This window comes from Sturnira hondurensis, unplaced genomic scaffold, assembly GCF_014824575.4.
Source record: "Sturnira hondurensis isolate 20B ecotype Veracruz unplaced genomic scaffold, ASM1482457v3 Scaffold0022910, whole genome shotgun sequence".
NCBI classification, from domain to species: domain Eukaryota; kingdom Metazoa; phylum Chordata; class Mammalia; order Chiroptera; family Phyllostomidae; genus Sturnira; species Sturnira hondurensis.
Genome location: NW_028095541.1, coordinates 12782046 through 12792600, shown reverse-complemented (window position 1 = coordinate 12792600; position 10555 = coordinate 12782046).

The window sequence follows — 10555 nt, the reverse complement described above, 5'->3', positions numbered from 1 at the left end:
TTTAATTTTGAAAGATTGTATGTTTCTAGGAATTTATCCATTTTGCCCAGATTGTCCAATTTTTGGCATATGGTTGTACATAGTATTTTCTTACAGTCCCTCGTATTTCTGTGATATTAATTGCTACTTCTCTTCTTTCACTTGTGATGTTATTTATTTGGGTCCCCTCTCCTTTTTTCTAGATGAATCTGGTTAAAGGTTCATCAATTTTGTTTATGTTTTCAAACTACCAGCTCCTGGTTTCATTGATCTTTTGTTTTTTTAGTCTCTATGTCATTTATTTCCACTCTGATTTTGACTACTGTCTTCCTTTTACTTACTCGGGGTTTTGCTTGTTGTTGTTTTCTTGTAGTTTTACGTGTCGGGTTAGATTGTTTATTTGAAGAGGTTTTGCTTCTTGACGCAGGCCTGTACTGCTATGCATTTCCTCTCAGGACTGCTTTTGCTGGGTCCCATAGATTATAGGTTGTTGTGTGATCATTTTCATTTTTTTCTAGGTAATTTTTTATTTCTTTTTTGACCTTACTGATAACCCAGTAATTATTTAACAATATGCTATTTAGCCCCCATGTATTTCAATGTATTTGAGTTTTTAATTGATGTTGATTTCTAATTTCAAACCATTGTGATCTGACAAAATGCTTAATATGATTTCTTTTTATTTTAATCTTCACTAGAGCACATGCTTATTGATTTTCAGAGAGGGGGGAGGTATGAAGAGAGAGAAGGAAAGAAACATTTCTGTGAGAGAGACACCTCAATCAGTAACCTCTCATAGGCATCCTGACTTTGGACCAAACCCATGACCTAGGCTTGTGTCTCGACCTGGAATTGAACCCGTGAACTTCCAGTTCATGGGATATAGCTCCAACCAACTGAGCCTTCCCAGTGAGGGCTGATTTCAATCCTCTTGAATTTTAAGACTTATTTTGTGTCCTAACATGTAGTCTCTCTTGGAGAATGTTCCATGTGCAGTCGAGAAGAATAGATATTCTGTCGCTTTGGGATAAAATGTTCTGCAAAAATCAGTTTAATCCAGCCAATCTAGTGTGTTGTTTTAGGTCATTGTTTCCTTCTCGATTTTTTTGTCTGGAAGCTCTACCCATTGATGACAGTGGGGTGTTAAAATCCCCTGGTATCACCGCATTGCTGTCAATCTCTTCTTTAAAATCCACCAAGATTTCTTTTAAATATTTAGGTGCTCCTATATTGGCTGCATATATGTTTATAAAGGTTATATCCTCTTGTTGGATTGAGTCCAAGTTGATCACCCGAAGTCTGTGGCCTTGAGGTAGGAACCACCAAGTTTTCTCTTGGAGTGAAGTTTCCACAGAGCCCCAAATGACTGTTAAGATTTCCAACACAAGGCATCTCCAGGCCTGGCTTCGGAGGCAGAGAGCTGAGTAAAGATCTGTTCTGCTGTTTCTGCAGGAGGAGTTCAGTGCTGAGCTCTGCTAGCCTCTCATTAGTCCTGTGAAGATTGGAAAAACAAATGCTTTACCAAGCATTTTTCCCTAAGTGACTTGCATTTTTTAAAGCTGCCTCAATAGTAAGTGGAATTTCCCATGGAACAGCATTGTAACACTGATAATGTGTCAGAGCAGGCCTCCAGATACAAGGAGAGGTTCTACATTGTTCTAGGTAAGTCCATGTGATCCTGGGGGTGGGGAGGTTCCTGACAATGGAGTAATTCACAGCAGGGAGGGGAGGGGGATGCTTGGGGGTGGGAAATCGGGATGCCCTACTCTCAGTGATGCCCTGGGCTGATCAGGCAGCAACACTTGCTGCCAGATTCTGGAAGGGCGGTACATACAAGATTCTTGAGGATGCCCTTGGACATATTTAGTGAACCAGTTTAGAGGTTAAAAAAACCCTTCATAAACACTGTCAAGCATTTGCTTTCACCACCCTCGTACAATACACTCATTACCTTGGAGATTTTAACCACTTGGCACAAGGCTTGATTTAGAGCAACAACCTCTAAGGGAACAAGACAGCCCAGCTGGTGATCACAATGAACTGAAACAGCACCACAGGCAATTATAACCCTGTTACCAAGGCACTGGAAGTGGGATCTGCCCCTTCCGTCTTGCACATGCCCCCTCCACAGACCACCTGGTTATTTTTAGCCATTTTGTCAGTTTTACTGCCCTTCACCCCTATGGTAACCTTTTCCTAGTAACTCAGCAAGTCTTTATGCAGAGAAGATAGTTTGTCTCAAGGCGCCCTCTGGTGATGATAACGAAGATCACAATCAAGAAAGTCAATTGACCAAGTGCCAGAATGTGCCCAGTACTCAACCCTTTGGTTCTAAGTTGTTATCTTCCAAAAAATAATTGAACTCGTTAATATTTCTATTTAGGGGAGTTATGACAAACGCTTTTATAATAAGATCACTGCCCAAAATGTAAAACTTCAAAAGCAGCTTAAAGACTAGGAGATCAGGTTAATGATAGGAAAATATCAAGAGGAAAAAATAGTCATGTAAAACCAAAAACAGGAGAGAGATGCAAACTGTCTTGGAAGAACGCTCGAATGATACATTCATTTACTACTATCATCTCCAAAATGACACTACCTAGTTAGCTTCCACCTCCTACTCATCTCATGAACCTGCTGGACAAAAAGTATGCTTTAGAAACTGAGGGAAATGTATTTCTCTCATTCTGTGTTTTGACTTACTTGTTCAGTTTATTTGTCAATGACGTTCTATATTTTTCTTCTTTTTCAAGCACTTTTCTTTTTTTCAAAAACTTTTACTCAGTTTGAAGTTCTGATGAGTTCTGTCTGGTTCTTCTCCCTTTGGCCAACCACCAAACCCAGACCCCGCGGTCTCCCCTGCTCAGGGCCTTAGCGGCTAACCCCTTGGAAGTTACTTCAAAGCAGAAACCCTTGCTGTGTAGCGTTTGGTTGTGAGGCACTGACAACCAAAGAAAAAGGTGGAAAGAGAGAAAGGTTGGGATGCTTATTCCTCTGCACTCCCTGCCTTGCCAAGGTTCTAGTGGGAAAAGTAGCTGCTCACCACCACAAATGCAGTTCCCTGTCACAGCTCTTTTATGGTCCCTGCCCCCTCCAGGCTCTGGAACGCTGGTCTTTTGTGATGTACCTACATGTCTAGGGGTGGGAAATCTCCGGACTAGACTCCTGTCTGAGTGCCCACCATCCCCTTCTTGGTTCGCTTATCCCTGTCCACACCCCTGTGGACGTCCTTAAATTTGCTTCCATTAAATTCATCTAAATGGACCATTTACTGATATAACCCTGACTGATTATACATAGTTAACTTGTTTCCTAACCAGGAGCAGTTTAGAAATAGCACAGGCCTTTGAAAATTTTTTAAAGTATATTTTATTGATTATGCTATTACAGTTGTCCCATTTTCCCTCCCTTTTATCCTCCTCTGATCTGTACCCCCTCCCTCTAGCATCCCCCACCCTCATAATTCATGTCCATGGGTCATACATATAAGTTTTTTGATTCTTCCATTCCCTACCCTATTCTTAACCTCCTCCTGTCTATTTTGTACCTACCAATGTGCTTCTTATTCCCTGTACCTTTCCCCTCATCCTCTCCTCTCTCCCTCCTTGCTGATAAACCTCCCTGTGATCTCCATTTCTGTGGTTCTGTTCCTGTTCTAGTTGTTTGCTTAGTTTGATTTTGGGGTGTTTTTAGGCTCAGTTGTTGATAGTTGTGAGTTTGTTGTCATTTTACTGTTTATAGTTTTGATCTTCTGTTTCTTAGATAAGCCCCTTTAACATTTCATATAATAAGGGCTTGCAGATGATGAACTCCTTGAACTTGACCTTATCTGAGAAGCACTTTGTCTGCCCTTCCATTCTAAATGAAAGCTTTACTGGATAGAGTATCATGAAAAGCAAGGCCCTACAACCTAGATTACTCTATTCTTTGATGCTTTTCTATGCACACTTGAGACTAGAAGGAGTCCAATGAGCACCTCAGGAAAAGAATAATAACCAACATCCTGAGGGCAAGTAAAATGAGAGAAGACAAACACTACATAAAAACCAGCAACAAATGCTTGAACCCAGCTATGAAAACACAGTAAAGTCATTTCAAGAACACTCAACGTCATTGAATTTTGTATGATGTCCATTTTGATGACTCTAAGTGCTCCTCGGTAGCTGAAGCTTTGCATAATTCTCCTGAAAGATACTGTAAACCTCCTCAAAGCGAGATTCTGAAATAAAAATACAGGTTTACTAGGAACCTCTGCTGCTGCCTCTCAGCTCTCACTGGGTCTAATCGTGGAGAGAGAAGAGAGGGACAGAACGCCTTCCTGCCAGATCCAGACCCTCCACAGGCAAGTCCTCACGTGTCCAGTTCGCATGAACACTGCCTGCGTAAAACTGACCGTTAACCACAAAATGCCGGCTAGTGGGCAGGTGTTCAGATCTTTTTCCTCAAACTGGAGTTTCTATAACTTTAAGAAAATTGATTAAACACACCATTGTTATTTCTACTCTGATGTTTTTCATTTTATTTCCTCAAAATACAATAAGCAACACCATAGGTCAATCACCATTCACTAGGAGGAATAAATTTTAAAAGATGAATTGTGGCTTATTATGGTAATTTATCTAGTTGAGAAAAGACGTTAGCAATTCTTTAAATTAACATTGCATAGTTATGGATGGACTTCACGGATTAAAATTGTAGAGATTTTGGAGGGGAAAAAATTCTACTTCCAGGGAACACTGTACTACAGCTGTTGAATTTATCAAAGTAGCCTTTAGGTAATTGTCCCGGCAACCATAATGTAATCCTTGATTAATGTCTGGAACACCCAGGCACTCCAGGAAGCAAGGAGAATGATTCATCAGGCGGCACGCTCCTGTCGTGTGAGTCAGGGAAATACCAACGCTCTCATTCAGCATTGTAGAGACATCATTATATGAGACATAAAATGCAACCATTGTGTGATCTGTGACGGTTTCCACAAGAGCAAGGCGTTGGCTTCATTAAATATTCCTATAAATCTATTTTCATTGATTTTGAGACAGTTCTTTACTTTGTGTTATTGTGCAGCCTTTATTTCTCTTCTTTTTATCTTTTAGACAATTTACAACATATTCTTCACTTTCATCATTCGGATGCAAGGTCCATGAGAAAGTAGGACACTGCTATTTTGCTGCCTTACCAGTTTTGTTTGAAAGCAAGAGAACAGATTGAAATTAATGACTATGTGCGATCATTTTCGTCTTCATTTCCTGGTATAATATCACACAGAATCTGAAATTGTCAGGACTACCGAATTCAAACCCAGAGCTGTGGTTTAAGCTCCTCTGCTTTGCATATCATGGAAACTCTGTAAAACCAGGGGGAACTGCCTAATGATCTGAAACACGGAATATCCAGGGTGCTGAGTTCAAAGATTTAATAAAAGGAATAGAAATAGGCCAATAACACGGCTCCTCTGAAAACTCACCAGAAAAGTTTTTGCCATGTAAACCTTTCTTAGCATTTTTTCTCTGTTTAATTCTTTCTTACTGTTTCATGTGTAGTGTGTATATGTAAATAAAAGAAGAGAATTTTGTGTCTAAATACACATTAAATCCTACTGAGGTTGGGGAAAAACACATGGAAGAAAGCAAAAGTTCTTTCACAGTTACAAAATATTGAAGGAAAGGAAAACCCTCTCCCTTGCTTTGGCAAAGATTGCCTTGGCTTCGGTAGCACCACTTATAATTTTGTGTTTGGACCCTCGATCAGTTGAAAGTATCTGCTACTACAGTTTCCAAGAGTCTCACACATAAACCAACTTGCTGCTTGTTTTCCCAGTCTTTGTAAAGAAGGTCCTCAGAGGTATTCACATTCCATTTCCTTGTCGCAAAACACAGTTTCTCTGAAGAAAGTTTACACACTCGTGCTTAGCTGAAAAGAAGGGTGAGGGCTCGAAACCCACAATGATCCCAGAGCCCTCTTTCTCAGTGGCTAACACATTTATTTCTTCTCATACTAAGAGATCTCCTGATACGAGATTGCATACTCTCTGTCAAACTGGTTCCACTTCATTTCGGTGACCTTCGCTCCCCAGTGTGTTTGCAGCGCGGCCCAGCCTGGGAGCCAGCGGCGTGGCTGCAGGTGGTGGAGGCCTTCGGCCTGATCGCAGCCTGCTCTGGAACACTCAGTTCTTACATTTTTAGACCTACACTGGTTTACATGTGAATTCACATTCTATTATTAGAAAACTTTATGGATATTCTTCAGCTTATTTAACACAATTATTCTTGCTATGAACAAAATTTTAACTCATAGAATAAAGGGGGCATTGGAAACAGTTTCTATTAAAAGGTGATAAGGAAATGAAATTGAACTGTTTCCTTGTCGGTGCTTAGTAACTTTCTACCCACTGGGTGGGGGAGGGAGGCAGCAGGAATTCAGGACTCCCACGCTAGCATTCTTGCTCTGTCATTAATTAGTAGTGTCATGCTGTACAAGTGTCATCTTCGATGACACCTCTCATAGCCTCAGGTTCTCTCTCTGTCACATGAGAGAGCTGGCTTGGATAACCCTAAAATTCCATTCATTCTCAATATTCCTTGATTCTTTTTTATGACCTCCAGATATTCGACACAGGAAGTCAGTTTTGGATTTTGGCTTATACTTTAAAATAACACTTACTGGGATATAATGATACTTAATGCTCTTCCTTTCAACCTCAAAATGTTTTTTCTTGTTATGTAATCTTTAAAACACCCCTTGGCTAAGAGGCAGAACCATTATAATCCCCATTTTTCAAATACAGACATATAGGGAGTTTCACTATTTGACCAAACGGAACAAACACAGAGCCACCGAGTCCTGTGTTTCCTGGTGCGGAGCCTTGCCCTGCCAGTTCCGTGAGCCTGAGTCTGGGAGTGGCCGGTGCAGAGCGAAGGCCATTCAGTTCATCCACCCGGGAGACTGTCTTTAAGCCTCCTTCTGATACTTGCTCTTGCTGTGTCCATAAGAAAAGTTATACATAGACAGGCCAGCCTTTCCAGAAGCAATCTAGAATAGAGAAAGGCACTCCAAGATAAAGTAAATCAAATCATATTTAATTAAATCATTTTAAAAGATGACTACAGAATGGCAACATTTTGTGGAACTACGATGGCCTCCCGGTGACTCATGCTGGGATGTATTCCTGGTATTATATCATACATAACACGCAGTTTGATAAGTGGTCAAAACGTACTGAACGCAGTAGTAAAATGAGTACTGGGTTGAGTTAAGGAACAGTGTGTCATTTACATGGTAACGTGAACTGTCACTTCACTCATTCCACAGAGAGAAATGTGTCACTTAGCTGTCCTGCTTGTCCTGGTTGCCCTTTCGTGTTGGTGTCCGAATGCTGTCTGGAATGACTAAAAGGGGAGGAATTCCTCAGCTTTGTGCACAGAAGGCCTTTCTCTGGGCTGTGCTTGTTAGTGCTCTTGGTAAACTGGGATAACAAAGGCCCCAAGAAATGAATGACAAATGACAGAAGTAAGTAGTTCACCAAAGAGGAAATTCAGCCATTTAACAAATGGTAGGAAAAGGTTTCATTTCACTAGTAATCAAATATATGCAAATTGAAACTCTAATAAGAGACTATTTAGCAGAGTGTTTGGTTCTTTGTTTCTTGTGATAATGCTCAGCCATGGCATCAGTGTGAAAGCTGCTTTCTGGTATGCTGCTTGCAGCACTGTACACCCATTCAGCTCTGCTGAAAAGAAAGCTGGCAGAAGTACAAATCAACGTGTTCATCACAGGGCTATTTCACATCACACCGGAAAGGAGGGACTGGATTAATGTCCAACACTATGTTCAAGTATGGCTCATCCTTGCCCAAACATTGCGAAACAGTTAAAGTTATTTTTAAGTGTTTCTTTTTTTTAATTATTTATTTATCTTTAGAAGGGAAGGGAAGGAGAGAGGGAGAGAAATATTAATGTATGGTGGCTTCTTGTGAGTCCTCTGCTGGAATCTGGCCCCTGCTGGGAAGTGGCCTGCAACCCAGGCATGTGTCCTGACTGGGAATCGAACTGTGATACTTTGGTTCGCAGGCCCATGCTCAATCCACTGAGCTACACCAGCCAGGGCTTAAGGGTTTCTAATCCTAAAGGAAAATGCATGTTATCGTGTAATGTGAGAAATCAGGTTATAAAAACCATGAAACAACTGTGAACACAAACAGATTTTTTTTAAAAATTGAAAAAAAAACTTTATCTTTGGGGAAAAAAGAAACCCTTTGGAAAAAAACTATTCTAAAATGTTAATAGTTGGCTTCAGATTAGTAACTCTTCTTACTTTCCTGTATTTCCAATATATTTCTATTGCTCACTTAAGACTTTTTATAATAAAGACAAAGATGTAAAAAAGACAGAAGCTTAAACTTTTTCATCATAGTCTCCTTTTAAAAATGTTTTCTAAAGAAAAAACTGAATTACCTGATTTCATCTCTCACCACTGTTATCTTTGTCTGTTTTACATTCTATCTTCACTTATATTAAATAGGTAATTAATCTATTTACCAAAACCTAAGGAAATATTTCTAACAGCTTCCTTAGTTTAGTATGAATATGCCCTAATAAATAACTGTTTGGATTCTTTCTAATTTAACTCTTTAAAATTTGAATCTCTATTTCACAAGCTAGAACTTCTTTTTGAAATTTAACTGAGTGACCATATCGTGATTTTTCAAGAAGATAGGAAAATAGTAAAAAAACTGATGAAAGTTTCTACTACTTAGTCTTTAAAAAGAACAGTATGGCCTTTATCAGAGGAATTTCCACTACTTAGAAAAAAAATCCAGAGGAGAAAATGATGGATAAATTGGGGGCTGGGGATTCCTTTCTTACAAAACCAGTCAAGGAATAGAATTTTCCAGTACTTTTCGACTATCGCACATTGCGAGTGATAGGCATGAGATAGCACAGCATTGGGTTGGATTTGTATGATAACACGTGGAATCGAAACCAAGTAGGTACAGGCAAATGAACAGGTTCTGAAAGACCCGTGCAGAGGTGTCCCCAGGTTCCCTCAAGAGGTCTTGGTGGGAAGAGAAGAGAAATGGCTACCAGGTTTCATCCCTGCAGTCCCTGCTGGTTCCTTTCCCCCTCTTTGTTTCTTAAAATACTCTCTGAATTTGTGACTTGTGTTAGGACCATACGATGTCTCCTTGATCTGAATTTGATTAATTCTACTAAGAATGTCAACACATTCTCCACTCTATGAGCTATTCATTAACATCTGTTTCTGGAAACAAAAAAAATGTCAAAAAATGGTGCAAACTTGTTTTCTTCTTAAGTTTTATACTCATACATGAAAGATGAATGATATGATCCTGTTTGTGATGGTGGTTGTTAGCTCCTAGCATGTAGCTTTAGCAATCCACTATTTATCCTCTTCTCTGAGGACACACCATTTTTCCTACATTACCACATCAAAAACTCACAGCCCTGTTAATGCTCACGCCCTGTGTATTCACATTCCATTCCTCCTGCTCACCCACGACGAATTTTTTGCCATCTGGTGGAAAAATAGGATGGACTACTAAAATTTCTGGAAGTAAAAATGAGGTAGTTTTCATCAGGGGAAGTTTTTTAATGCAGTTATTTTTTCTTTCAGCATATTTTGGGATCCGTTTCTCCACTGGTGAGAAGCCAGTCCCCTACCCTGGCCTCCCCTCGCTCTGGTCCCCTCATCCATCGCCACTGTACCTGGTCTTCCGCAGGTTGGGTCAGGTGGTCTGCAGGTGGGGAGCAATCATTGTTTGAGTTCTCCCACCCCTAGTGAGCTTTGGACAGATCATTTAACCCTGGTTTTATTGCCATTATCAGTAAATATGGGGCTAAAGTAGATAATTCCTTCTATACTCTCTAGCTACAAAGCCTTGTGGTTATTGAACATGAAATTTGGGAGCAATGCTGATTATCCAGAATTTTACATTAAGTAACAGTACATCAGTTTTACTCTGCTCCTATGGTAAACTTTTGCTCATATATTTTATGAATACCATTACTTTTTTTGAGACCTTCAGATTTTTTTTAGATATTATGTATTTATTTATAGAGACAGGGAAAGGGAGGAAGAAAGAGAAGGAGAGAAACTCTGATGGATGGGTTGCCTCCTGCACGTGTCCCAACCGCACACACCCCAACCCAGGACCAGGCCTGAAACCCAGGAATGTGCCCTGACTGGGAACTTAAAGGTCGCCTTCTTTGGCAGAAGGATGCCAACACACTGCAGACACTGGCCAGGTATACCCTCAGGATCTTAAAAAAAAGAATTGTAAAAGTCAATGGGGGAAAGAATAGCTTAGTACAGAAAGGGGAGGGGAGGATGCTGCTCATTTGTTACTGAAGCACCATGTCACCTCCTCTCACTGGCTGTGTAATGCAAAAACCCTGGCGGGAAAGACAGACGGGGACAAATTTTGTCTTTGTCTTCTTACTTCTCTGTCTCTGCTGGACGAATGGAGTGGGGATGTTAGGTAGCAAAGAGTGGGTGTGAATAAGGGTACAGAATTAAGAAACCCCTTTTGAAATCTTGGAAAATTGTGCTTTACTGA